Source organism: Jatropha curcas, chromosome 5 (assembly GCF_041381405.1).
Source record: "Jatropha curcas cultivar XTBG-Jc1 chromosome 5, XTBG_Jcur_1.0, whole genome shotgun sequence".
NCBI classification, from domain to species: Eukaryota; Viridiplantae; Streptophyta; class Magnoliopsida; order Malpighiales; family Euphorbiaceae; genus Jatropha; species Jatropha curcas.
In genome coordinates this window covers 10,533,102-10,546,234 of record NC_143155.1, presented here as the reverse complement: position 1 = coordinate 10,546,234, position 13,133 = coordinate 10,533,102, and positions in this window count along the sequence as shown.

Sequence of the window (13,133 nt, the reverse complement as noted above, 5' to 3'; positions counted from 1 at the left end):
TTTACCAAGTTTTAACAAATATCTCCTCTCCTTTTGCTTTTCTCTCTTTTTCTCTTTTTGTGTGATTTTTGTTTTCAACTTAATTGATTTCTAAAGGCTATTTTTCTTCAAGATAACTCAAAAGAGTCTTTGCAGAAAACCTAACCGCAGTTGTCTTTTTACGCTCTCCAAAAATTCCTCTCAAATTCCTTGCCCAAAAAAATCTTTCTTTAAAAGATAAAAACACGGTATTTATATGGGAAGGGCAACAGGGGATAGCTGCGTCATGCAACTATCGGCTGCGTGACGGACCCGATAGCTGCGTGACGCAGCTCACTTTCTGGACCGTTGCCACGTATCCAAACAGAAAGTAAAACCGTTATGTCGACTTTTCAAGGTGACGTCATTTTAATTGGAGTTGCGTGACGCAACTATCAGTGCCGTCACGCACCTTATAGCTGCGTGACGCAACTCTACTATAAATCAGTCACTCTCAATTTGGTTTAAATCAATCTTTGGGTTTAAAGACTTCCAGTCAACCATGATCCCTGATTCCGCGTCCTCGTATCCTCATCGGGTTAGGCGGGGGCATAAAGACACTCGTTAACAATTCCAACCTATGGCCCTGCCAATTTTCGGCCTCGCTCCCGAGGACAATTTGACTTTGGGGATAACTCCGTGATCCGGTGGACTTGTACTTGGTGGAGGATTAGACTGGTCACAGCTGGGAGTATGAACCTCAGTTATGTGCTATACGCCAGTCTTGATCGTTCCATGGCCTACTTCCCAGACAGGATTAACCGTCAGTATGGTGTCGTACAGCGCGTTCCCAGAGCCTATAACTTCGAGAGTGGTCCCATGATGCAGAATCTGTTAACCAATCTAGCTGATCGTTGGCGGAACTGAAACACCTGGTACCTGGGTCAAGGGGTGATGCAGGACACCGTGACACCCGAATATATTGACTGGTTTTACTCCCAGTGATGATACTAGGTTTTGAAAGGATTGGTGTCTGATGATTCACCCACTGGAATAAATGCTGTTGCTACTGCTTTTTCCCTTCAGTTTCCTATATTCTGGGGCCATGAGCTCCCAATTAATGTATCCTCTTTGATACGGATCCATCATCACTCGTCGCTGGATCACAAGGAGGCATGGTGAACGACGAAGGAGATCCATTGGTGCTTCCTATTGGACCAATTACAAGGAGTCGTGCCAAGCGATATGGGGCAGCCATATCATTATTTGTCCAAGCCCAAATAACACAAGAACTGCATGATGTTGCATTCAACAAGTGTTGTGAGGAACTTGAAGGCATTCCTAGGCTTCTAATGTTGTTGGTGGCTATTTAAGTGGAGGAAAGCACGCTGCTACAGTAACGTGCTACAGGAACTCAAAAGCGCTACAGTGCTACAGGAACTCAGAAGCGCTACAGTGCTGCGCCAATTAGTTTGACTTTGCTACAGTAAAATTTGACTTTTCTACAGTAACGTGCTACAGGAACTCAGACGCGCTACAGTGCTACAGTTAGCGTGTTTTATGTGTTTTATGCTTCATTAAGCCCTAGTTTCTTGTTTTAGTATAAATATCTTGTATTCCATGTAAGAACACAATTCTGAGATATTGAAAACTTCATTTGTTCAAGCTTTGCTTGTTCTCCTTTGCATAGAGTGATAGTGAGAGATTGCTTCCTCTAATTGCATCAAGAATTAAGGTAAGCTTATCAACTCGTTTGTGGCGTTTATCTTGTTCTTTGCTCGATTATTGGTGTTACCGTTTCATTATAAACGTGGGGTGCCATAGAGCGTTTGATCTCGATTATTGGTGTTTCCGTTTCATTATAAACGTGGGGTGCCATAGAGGCGAACTTATATCTCATTCTTTGATCCGATCCGTATCATTTGGTATCAGAGCCAAATCAAAGTTTTGGGGTAAGTTCTGTTATCTTAGTTAGGAATTTGAGTTTTCTTGTTGTTGGATTCCATTGTTGTTTGTCTTATTTCTTGATTTCATTACCGATCTGGAATTTTCTCTTTAGATCTTGTTGGATCTAGGTGTTTCCTCGTTAGATCTTCTTAGATCTGGAATTTTCTCTTTGGATTTTGTTGCATATAGTTATTTTCTCGCTGGATCTACTTAGATCTAGAATTACCTTCTATTGAATCTTCTTGTTGTTGCTTGTTCTTCATTAAAAAAAAAAAAAAAACAAAAAAAAAACAAAACAAAAAAAAACAAAAAAAAAAATCAATTGATTACATTTATTACGAATTTATAAGTTATTAAATACCAAATCTGGAGATTTGTTTGTGTTCTTGAATCTTGTTGATCAAAAAAAAAAAAAAAAAAAAAAGAAAGTCATTGTTGGACAACTAATTATTACCTACCAAATTTGACTTGGGGGACACAAAAGCATTGTTGGACAACATAATCATTACCTACCTATATTGAAATTGGGAGACACAATTGCTGGACAACCTAAAAGCATTTTGGCTTAAATTGGAATCCTATCTTGAGAGAACACAAATCATTGCTGGAAAGGTTGATTCTTTTGCTTGGACCAACTATACTACATTTATATACACAAGCATGCAATTTTATAGTTAAAGATAATCAACCTGTGACATCAAGTAAATCTAGTTATCACTATAATTTCTGTGTCAATTCTGAAAATTTGGTTTTTATTGTTTGCTTGCTTTGATTGGGTAGAATTAATTAGATCCATATTTGGTTTGCTTTGTAGTAAACTAAATTCACACATCATATCCAGGAATTGTCCTTTTAAATTCTAGTTTGTTTAATTATTGTTTTGAGCTGCCGTTGCTTCTATTACATTATTAGGGTGTATTTGTTTGTTCACTACACTCTAAATTAATATAATCAAGTAGTACATCATCTTGTCCTTGTACTACCATCCATTATCGTTTTGAGTCTTCTTTCTAGAGTTTGTGCTTACTTTTATTGTTAAGATTTATTTCCTTGATTCTAAAACGTGCTTTCAATCTGGTTGGTTAACCTACGGTTCTGAAGTACAATTGGAGGAATTGCAAGGAGTGATTGAGGAGTGTAAACACGTAAGGGAGTGCTTTATCACTAACTCAAATCTTTTTCGTGTTTTCTATTCTTGAATACTAACCATGAGTACAGGCACATCTGGAGGTGGTAACGGAGATGGAAATCCAATTAAAGATCCACAGCTAAAATTGTTCATGGAATCTATCCAAGGACAATTTAGAACCTTTAACAATCTCTTTCAAGACATGAGGGAAGAATTGCAAGAGTTGAAGGCTTCACAAAGTTCTAATGCCACTAGAGTCCGTCCCCAAGTTAGAATTCAAACCCATGATGATGAGGAGACTGAAGGTACTAATCCTAATAAAATTGACGGAGACTTGGGAGCAATCAAAATGAGGATCCCAGAATTCAAAGGCAACAACAATGCTGAAGAATACCTTGAATGGGAGAGAAAGGTAGAACAAATTTTTGAATGCCATAACTATTCCCAGGAGAAGAAATCCCATCTTGCAGCTGTGGAGTTCAAAGGATATGCTATGTTTTGGTGGGAACAATTGCTACTAAAAAGAAGAAGCAGGGGGATGCGACCAGTACCACCATGGGAGATAATGAAGGAGTTAATGCACCAAAAGTTTGTTCCTGCTCATTACTTCAGGGATTTACATAATAAATTAGCAAGAATGGTGCAAGGAGGGAGGAGCGTGGAAGAGTACTACAAAGAGATGGAGATTTGCATGGCAAGAGCCAAGATTGAGGAAGATGTCCAAATCACCATGTCACGATTCCTTGGAGGTCTAAATAGCGATATTGCTGATGCTTTGGAGATGTATCGCTATGATACACTAGAGGAGATGGTAGATATGGCCATGAAGCTAGAAAGGCAGAAAAGGGGAAAATCTACCAACAAATATTCCAACAATACTTTGGGAACCAAATGGTCCAAAGGAGGTGAGAAGAAAGATTTCAAAGGTCCTAGTTTCCAAAGAACAGAATCAGTTTCGAAAGGTAAAGAGGTTGCCCAAACTACATTCAAGGGAAACAAAGGTACTTCTAACTCTATAAACCCTGCTAGGGAGATTAAATGCTTTAAGTGTTTAGGAAAAGGGCATATTGCATCTCAATGTCCTAATAAAAGGGTTATGATTGTTAGGGAAGATGGTAATATTAGTTCTGAATCTGAATGTAGTGATTGTGATGATTTGCCTCATTTGGATGATGTTGATAATGATAAGTCAGATGAGGATGAGCATAACTTGTTGTTTGCTGAACGTGGAGAATCTCTAGTTGTTAGGCGAGTTTTGAATATGCATGTTAAGGAGGAGAGCCTAGAACAACGTGAGAACATCTTTCACACTAGATGCTTGATACATGGAAAAGTGTGCTTGCTTATTATTGATGGGGGTAGTTGCACTAATGTTGCTAGTGTGAGTATGGTGAATAAATTGAATTTGGCATGTCTTAAACATCCCAAACCTTATAGATTGCAATGGTTGAATGATGGTGGAGAGGTGAAGGTGACACGCCAGGTGCTTGTGCCATTCTCCATTGGATGGTACAAAGATGAGATTTTGTGTGATGTAGTACCGATGCAGGCAGGCCATCTATTGTTGGGAAGGCCATGGCAAAATGATCGAAAGGCACTACATGATGGATTCTTTAACAGATACTCTTTGGTTCATAAGGGGAAGAAGGTGACTCTTGTTCCATTATCACCTCAAGAAGTGTACACTGATCAGAAGAAAATACTTGAGAGAGAGAGAGAGGCTTCAGCTTTGAGGGAAAATGAGAGTGAGACATCCAGTTCGAGAGAACAAAAGAGTATTAAAAGAGAGGTTGAAAAGAAAGAGGCCACAAAAGATACCAAACAGATTATTGGCCCAAAAGTGAGTGAAACACAAAGAGGGGAGAGAAAGAAACACACTTTTTATGCGAGAGCTAGAGAGGTTAAGTGTGCCATAGCCTTGAGGCAACCCGTGTTGCTTCTTAGGTTCAAGGAAATTTTATTTTCTAACGCTGACACTAATCTTGATGGTTTACCTCCTGTGTTTGTTTCTATGTTACAGGAATTCACTGATGTTTTTCCAGAGGAGCTACCTAGTGGATTACCACCTTTGAGAGGCATAGAACATCAGATTGATTTCATTCCCGGTTCCACCATTCCAAATCGACCAGCCTATCGAAGCAATCCGACGGATACAAAGGAGTTGCAAAGGCAAGTTGATGAGCTTATGGAGAAAGGATTGGTGCGAGAAAGCATGAGTCCTTGTGCCGTTCCAGTACTTTTAGTACCCAAAAAGGATGGTACATGGCGAATGTGCATTGACTGCAGGGCGGTCAACAAAATCACTGTAAAGTATAGACACCCTATTCCTAGACTTGATGATATGTTAGATGAATTGTGTGGGTCGACTTACTTTACAAAGATCGATTTAATGAGCGGTTATCATCAAATTCGGATGCAACCCGGTGATGAATGGAAAACTGCTTTCAAAACTAAGTATGGTTTGTATGAATGGTTAGTAATGCCTTTTGGATTATCTAATGCACCTAGTACGTTTATGAGGCTTATGAACCATGTTTTACGAGCTTTCTTAGGAAAATTTGTAGTTGTATACTTTGATGATATACTTGTATATAGCAAGTCTCTTAATGATCACATTGGGCATGTTAGGCTAGTATTACAAGCTTTGAGAACTGAAAAATTGTATGCTAAGCTTAAGAAATGCACATTTTGTATAGATAGACTTGTGTTCCTTGGTTTTGTTGTGAGTGCGCAGGGTATAGAGGTAGATGAGGAGAAAGTGAAAGCTATCAAGGAATGGCCGACACCGAAATCAGCTTCGGATGTGCGAAGTTTCCATGGGTTGGCAAGTTTCTACCGACGGTTTGTACAGGATTTCTCTTCGATTGCCGCACCACTCACGGAGGTAATTAAAAGGGAAGTTGGGTTTAAGTGGGGCGAGGAACAACAGAAAGCGTTTGACATGCTTAAAGGGAAGTTGACATCCGCTCCTATACTTTCTTTACCTAATTTTGAGAACACCTTTGAAATTGAGTGTGATGCTTCTGGTGTAGGAATTGGAGGAGTATTGATGCAAGAGAAGAAACCAATTGCCTATTTCAGTGAGAAGTTGAACGGAGCACAACTCAATTACTCAACCTATGATAAGGAGCTATATGCCTTGGTGAGGACTTTGAGCGTATGGCAACACTACTTGCTACCTAAAGAGTTTGTCATTCATACTGACCACGAAGCCCTCAAACATTTGAAGGGTCAAGGTAAGCTCAACAAGCGACATGGTAAGTGGGTTGAGTTCATTGAACAATTCCCTTACGTTATTAAATACAAGCATGGAAAGGATAACGTTGTTGCTGATGCATTGTCACGGAGATATACTTTACTTACTACTGTTAGCTCTAAATTGATAGGATTTGAGTACGTTAAGGATTTGTATGAGTCTGACTCTGATTTTGGCAATGTATATTTGGCATGTGAACACGGGGCATTTGATAAATTTTATCGACACGAAGGATATTTGTTTAGGGGCAGTAAACTTTGTGTTCCTAAATGCTCTATGCGTGATTTGCTTGTACTTGAGTCTCACTGTGGGGGATTGATGGGACATTTTGGGGTACATAAGACTTATGACATGTTGAATGAACATTTTTATTGGCCTCATATGCGTAAAGATGTCGAGAAGGTTTGTGATTCTTGTCTTACTTGTAAACAGGCCAAATCTAAGTCTATGCCTCATGGGTTGTATATGCCTTTACCAGTTCCTAGCTCACCTTGGGTTGATATATCTATGGATTTTGTACTTGGATTACCTAAGACTAGGCATGGTAGAGACAGTATATTTGTAGTAGTTGATAGGTTCAACAAAATGGCTCACTTCATTCCTTGTCACAAAACTGATGATGCTATTCATATTGCTGAATTATTCTTTAGAGAGGTGGTACGATTACATGGAGTTCCGCGGACTATTGTTTCTGATAGGGATGCTAAGTTCCTTTCACATTTTTGGCGGGTTTTGTGGGGTAAACTCGGTACAAAATTACTTTATTCGACTACTTGTCATCCACAAATTGATGGACAAACTGAGGTTGTGAATAGGACTTTGGGAACTTTACTTCGTACTATAGTGGGTAAAAATTTAAAAACTTGGGAGGATTGTTTGCCATTTATTGAATTTGCATATAATCGAAGCATACATTCTACTTCAGGTTTTACTCCATTTGAACTTGTTTATGGATTTAACCCACTAACTGTTTTGGATCTTATTCCTTTACCTTTACATGAGCTCTCTAGTTTAGATGGTGAACAGAAAGCTAAACTGGTGAAGTCTTTACATGAGAAGGCTCGAGCAAATATTGAAAAGAGGAATAAACAGTATGCTGACAAGGCCAATAAAGGAAGGAAGAAGCTAGTGTTTGCGCCTGGAGATTGGGTTTGGGTGCACCTTCGGAAGGAAAGGTTTCCCAGCCAACGAAAGTCTAAACTAGATGCACGTGGAGATGGTCCATTCCAAGTCTTGGAACGCGTCAATGACAACGCCTACAAGATAGACTTACCAGGTGAGTATGGTGTTTCCGCTACCTTTAACGTTAGTGATTTGTCCCCTTTTGACATGGATGCAGATTTGAGGACAAATCTTTTTGAGGAAAGGGGGGATGATACGGATCCATCATCACTCGTCGCTGGATCACAAGGAGGCATGGTGAACGACGAAGGAGATCCATTGGTGCTTCCTATTGGACCAATTACAAGGAGTCGTGCCAAGCGATATGGGGCAGCCATATCATTATTTGTCCAAGCCCAAATAACACAAGAACTGCATGATGTTGCATTCAACAAGTGTTGTGAGGAACTTGAAGGCATTCCTAGGCTTCTAATGTTGTTGGTGGCTATTTAAGTGGAGGAAAGCACGCTGCTACAGTAACGTGCTACAGGAACTCAGAAGCGCTACAGTGCTACGAACGTGCTACAGGAACTCAGAAGCGCTACAGTGCCGCGCCAATTAGTTTGACTTTGCTACAGTAAAACAGTTAGCGTGTTTTATGTGTTTTATGCTTCATTAAGCCCTAGTTTCTTGTTTTAGTATAAATATCTTGTATTCCATGTAAGAACACAATTCTGAGATATTGAAAACTTCATTTGTTCAAGCTTTGCTTGTTCTCCTTTGCATAGAGTGATAGTGAGAGATTGCTTCCTCTAATTGCATCAAGAATTAAGGTAAGCTTATCAACTCGTTTGTGGCGTTTATCTTGTTCTTTGCTCGATTATTGGTGTTACCGTTTCATTATAAACGTGGGGTGCCATAGAGCGTTTGATCTCGATTATTGGTGTTTCCGTTTCATTATAAACGTGGGGTGCCATAGAGGCGAACTTATATCTCATTCTTTGATCCGATCCGTATCACTCTCTTTTTCAATGAATGACTCTGATAGTTCTGTCTTTATTAATTCCTGCTTTCTGCACATAGAGGTAACAAAATGATATGGATCCATTGGTGCCTCCTAATGGATTCTAGTGGACTTTGCTTGGATGTGGTCTTATCCCTTATTGCTTGTTTTGGTCTAATTAATATGTAAGGGATATGGGCCCATAGTGTTTATTTAAGTTATTTTGGGCTAGAAATGATTCTATTTTGTGTGTACTAGTTAGGCCCATGTGTTTTGGCCTTAGGACAGCCTAGTTAGATACTCTTCTTTAGGGTTATGTTTGTTTGGGGCTTATATATAGCCTCCTTAAGATGTAAAACGGGATTTTTTTAGCCAACCATTGAATTGAAATCAAAAACAAAACGTTTTCTTCTTGTTCTTTCAAGAATAGATTGTGTTCTTCATAGAACCAAAATATCCTTAGTAGTTAAGCTTGTGAGTTCTACAAGATTAATTGCACCAAGAATTTCAGAATTGTTTTCAAGAGTACTTGAAGGTAAGTTTCTGTTTCTTGTTCTAAATTCCTTTCTTTCTCTCTTCAAGAGTACTTGGGGGTTATAGGGATTGTCGGGTACTTCCGTGATTGCATGCTTTCCGCTAGATCTTCCTTGTTGATTTGCAAGAGTACTTGTTAATTGGCTAGGGTCGTATTATCATTTGGTATCAGAGCCAAATCAAAGTTTTGGGGTAAGTTCTGTTATCTTAGTTTAGGAATTTGAGTTTTCTATTTGCTGGATTTCCTTTGATGTTATCTTAATACTTGCTTTCATTCTAGATCTGGATTTTTCTCTTTAGATCTTCTTGGATCTGGACTTTTTCTTTTAGATGTTCTTGGATCTAAGTTTTCTCTTTAGATCTTCTTATTGTTTGTTTGTTTATTAAAAAGAAAAAAAAAACAATTGATTACGTTATTAAGAATTTATAAGTTATTAAATACCAAATCTGGAGATTTGTTTGTCTTCTTGAATCTTGTTGATAAAAAAAAAAAAAAAAAAGAGAGGTAAGTCAAATCTTGGTAAAGTCATTACCTACTTAAGTTGAATTAGGAGACACAAAAATTGTTGGACAACCTACAAACTAAGTCAATATCTACCTAGATTGAAATTGAAAGACACAATTGCTAGACAACCTAAAGGCATTTTGACTTGATTTGGGAATTTATTGATAGTCCATCTTACATTCAATTGAAGGATATCATATTTTGACTTGATTTGGGATCTTATCTTGAGAAAACACAAAAATCATTGTTGGACAACCTAAATATTAATTCATTACCTACCTAAATTGAAATTGGGAGACACAAACCATCCACTTATACCTTGTTAAGCCCTTACCCTACCTAAATTGGGTCACATTTGTAGGTTAAGTGAGGATATAAGTCAAAAACGTGTGCTACAGTAACTTGCTACAGGAACTCAGAAGCAAACTTGCTACAATACCTTAAAACGTCTGCTACAGTAACTTGCTACAGGAACTCAGAAGCAAACTTGCTACAGTACCTTTAAAAAAAAAATTTTTTTTTGGGTTTTCTTTGTTTGCTTGCTTTGATTGGGTAGAATTAATTAGGTCCATATTTGGTTTGCTTTGTAGCGAACTAAATTCATACACTGTATCCCTAAATCGTCTTTTAAATTCTAGTTTCAATTTCTTGTTTGTGTGTTATCTTTGCTTCATTTAACATCGCTAAAGTGTTATTTGCTTGTTCCTACACTTTAGTTTATTGATTTCTAGCAATACACCTTTCTTATTCTTCTATTGCCATTCAAACATTGTGATTTCTTGATAGAGTTTGTGCATTACTTAATTATATTCTTTGTTTTCCTAACTTTCTCATGACTTTTGTAGCAACTTTGGGATTCTGAAGTGCAATTATTCAAGTGGAAAGAGTGGTAAAAGGCTGGAGTGAAACCCACATATTGAAAAAAAAGCCAAATAAGGAGAGAAACACGTGTGGGAGTGATAAACTAACCATTTCCTTTAGTTTTGTGTTTGTATTCTATTCCAGGATGTCTGATTCATCTAGAGATAAGAATGACAGCCCTCTTAAAATTGAAGATCCAAATCTACAAGCCTTTCTAGATGCTCTCTCTGGAGAGATGGGACGAATCACTAGGTTTATGGAGAGCTTTAATGACAGATTAGAGCTTCAAGAATAACAGACGGAAAGACATGACCACAATGCCACAAGGAGGGGTACAACAAGAGCTTGTCCTAGTACTACACCAATTAGATTTCAAACTCCTGAAGATGAGGAGGTTGATAATCCTGATCATTACTTTAGGGATTTGAACAATAAGTTAGGAAGGATGCAAGGAAGGAAAAGTGTGGATTACCTCAATAGGTATTCAATCACAAAGGATGAGCGGAAGACCATTCTAACACCAGTTTGGTCAAAGGAAGTATATGTAGATCAATGTAAAAATGAAACCATGAGATTTGATGTTATAAAGAAAGAAAAGGAGATTCAAAATAAAATTAGTGAAAATAAACAGAGTGCAAAAAAAGAGAAAGAGGAAAAAGAAAAAGAAAAGAATGTGAGTTTGATAGCTAGGGCAAGTGAGGATACACATGCTTTGTACCACAATCAGCCTATACTTGTACCTTTGTGCAAGGGAGCTTATTTGGCCACTAATGATCTTAACCCATCCTTGCCAAGTGTGTTTGTTGATCTTTTGCAGGACTTTGAACATTCATTTCCAGAAGAGATTGCCCAATCTTCATTTGACGGTAAAGAGGTGGTTCTTGCACCATTGACACCTCAAGAAGTGAATAGTGATCAGAAAAAGTTGTTTGAGAGAGAGAAAGAGGAGTTCACTAATGACTTTCCTGAAGAGTTGCCTAGTGGATTGCCACCTTTGCGAGGGATAGATCATCAAATCGACTTCATTCTTGGCTCCAACATTCCAAATCGACCAGCCAATGAAAGCAATCCAATGGAGACAAAGGAGTTGCAAAGGCATATTCAGGTTGCCGCAACCAATGGAGTTCAATACGATCTAAAAAGGAGAAGAAGAGTAAAGAAAAGGGCATGGATTCTAAGGAAAAGTGGACTGATCCTCGCAAGCAAAAGGATACCTCAACTTTTAACTAAGATTCGAGGACGAATCTTTTTGAGGAAAGGGGGAATGATATGGATCCATTGGTGCTTCGTAGTGGGCTTGGATGTGTTCTTATTGATATGGATCCATTAGTGCTTCCTAGTGGGCTTGGATGTGTTCTTATCAAAGAATTTTAAATTAAGTTGATGGAAAATAATTCTAAAGTATAGCAAAGATGAATGATTTACCAAGACTACCGAAATATATTTTTAATTGTGACAAGAATATTTATGATCATTCATTAATAAAAAAAGACACAAAAATAAAATTTAAAAAACAATATATTTTTTCTTGGTACAAAAAAAAATATCGATTAGTAGTCTCATATATTAAGAGCTAAATTGCATGGATACAGACATGAGATACGGAAACATATGGGGATACGACATTATTCATTTTTCTCGATAAGATTTCGGTACAATTTTCATCGATTTTGATTTCAGTTACCTGTTGAAAATTACTATATTTTTGAAATGCATTATGATTCTCTTTATATAAAAATAATATGATAGACATTATAATATATAACAATTAAAAAAAATGAATCTTCCATAATATGATAGACATTAAAAAATAATGGCTAATAATGACGTTTTATTATTATCTCTTAAAAGAAGCTCTCATCATCCTTAAAATTCTAAGTAATCTCTAAAGTAATAACATTTAGTTTAGAAAATACAACAAATTATAATCATTAATTGAATATGAAGTGGAGTATTATATAAACATTTATGAATTATCATATGGTTAAAATGTTGCCTCCAAGCTATGTTAATCGAAAATTTGGGGGCAAACGAAAAAACCGCACTGTTGTAGGCATCCTCATGCTCTGATACCAATAGAAAACTGAGGAGAATAAGAACATTTCTCCATATAGATCTATGGTTAATGGATAGAAAGAGCGATATAAAAATCCAAGGATTTGGTATGAAATATCAATAAATGACACGCATATCCATGAGGGAACTCTTTCAAACGTGGGGTTACACAATACCACGTAGCTCAGAAAAAATATAGCACACAAACTATGAGAATTGTTTATGCGTTGAAGAAAAAAAGTGAAAAGAAGAAAGTCATAGAACCGCATATGAACCAGACGGTTTGAAGTGGATTATTACTCATAAAAAGAACCTAAACACTGACCATGTAGGCCCAGGCATGTCGCATAAAGAAAGAAAAAAACCCTATTATTTGTCCCATCAACAAGAAGAAAGGAACATAGTAGTGAGCTAAAGAAGTACTGTCAGGTTGATAGATTATTGGGAGTAATGCAACCATGGTGAAGAGAAAGAGCTCGTAAAAGGAGATTAGAAACAACTGTAAAAGTGATAAAATGAATAAATATAGTGAAGAGAAAGAGCGCATAAAAGAAGACTAGAAACAGTTGTAAAAGTGATAAAATCAATAAAAATAGTGACGAGAGAGCTAGTAAAAAGCATATTAGAAATGACTGAAAAAGTTATAAAATGAACAAAAATGGTGAAAAATAGTAGAGAACACTTTGGTTGTCCCAACCCCACAATCATATATTTAGAGTCGATTTCAAATCCTCAACTGCAAAACAGATATCTAAACCCTAATGATTGCACTACTAAATCGAGC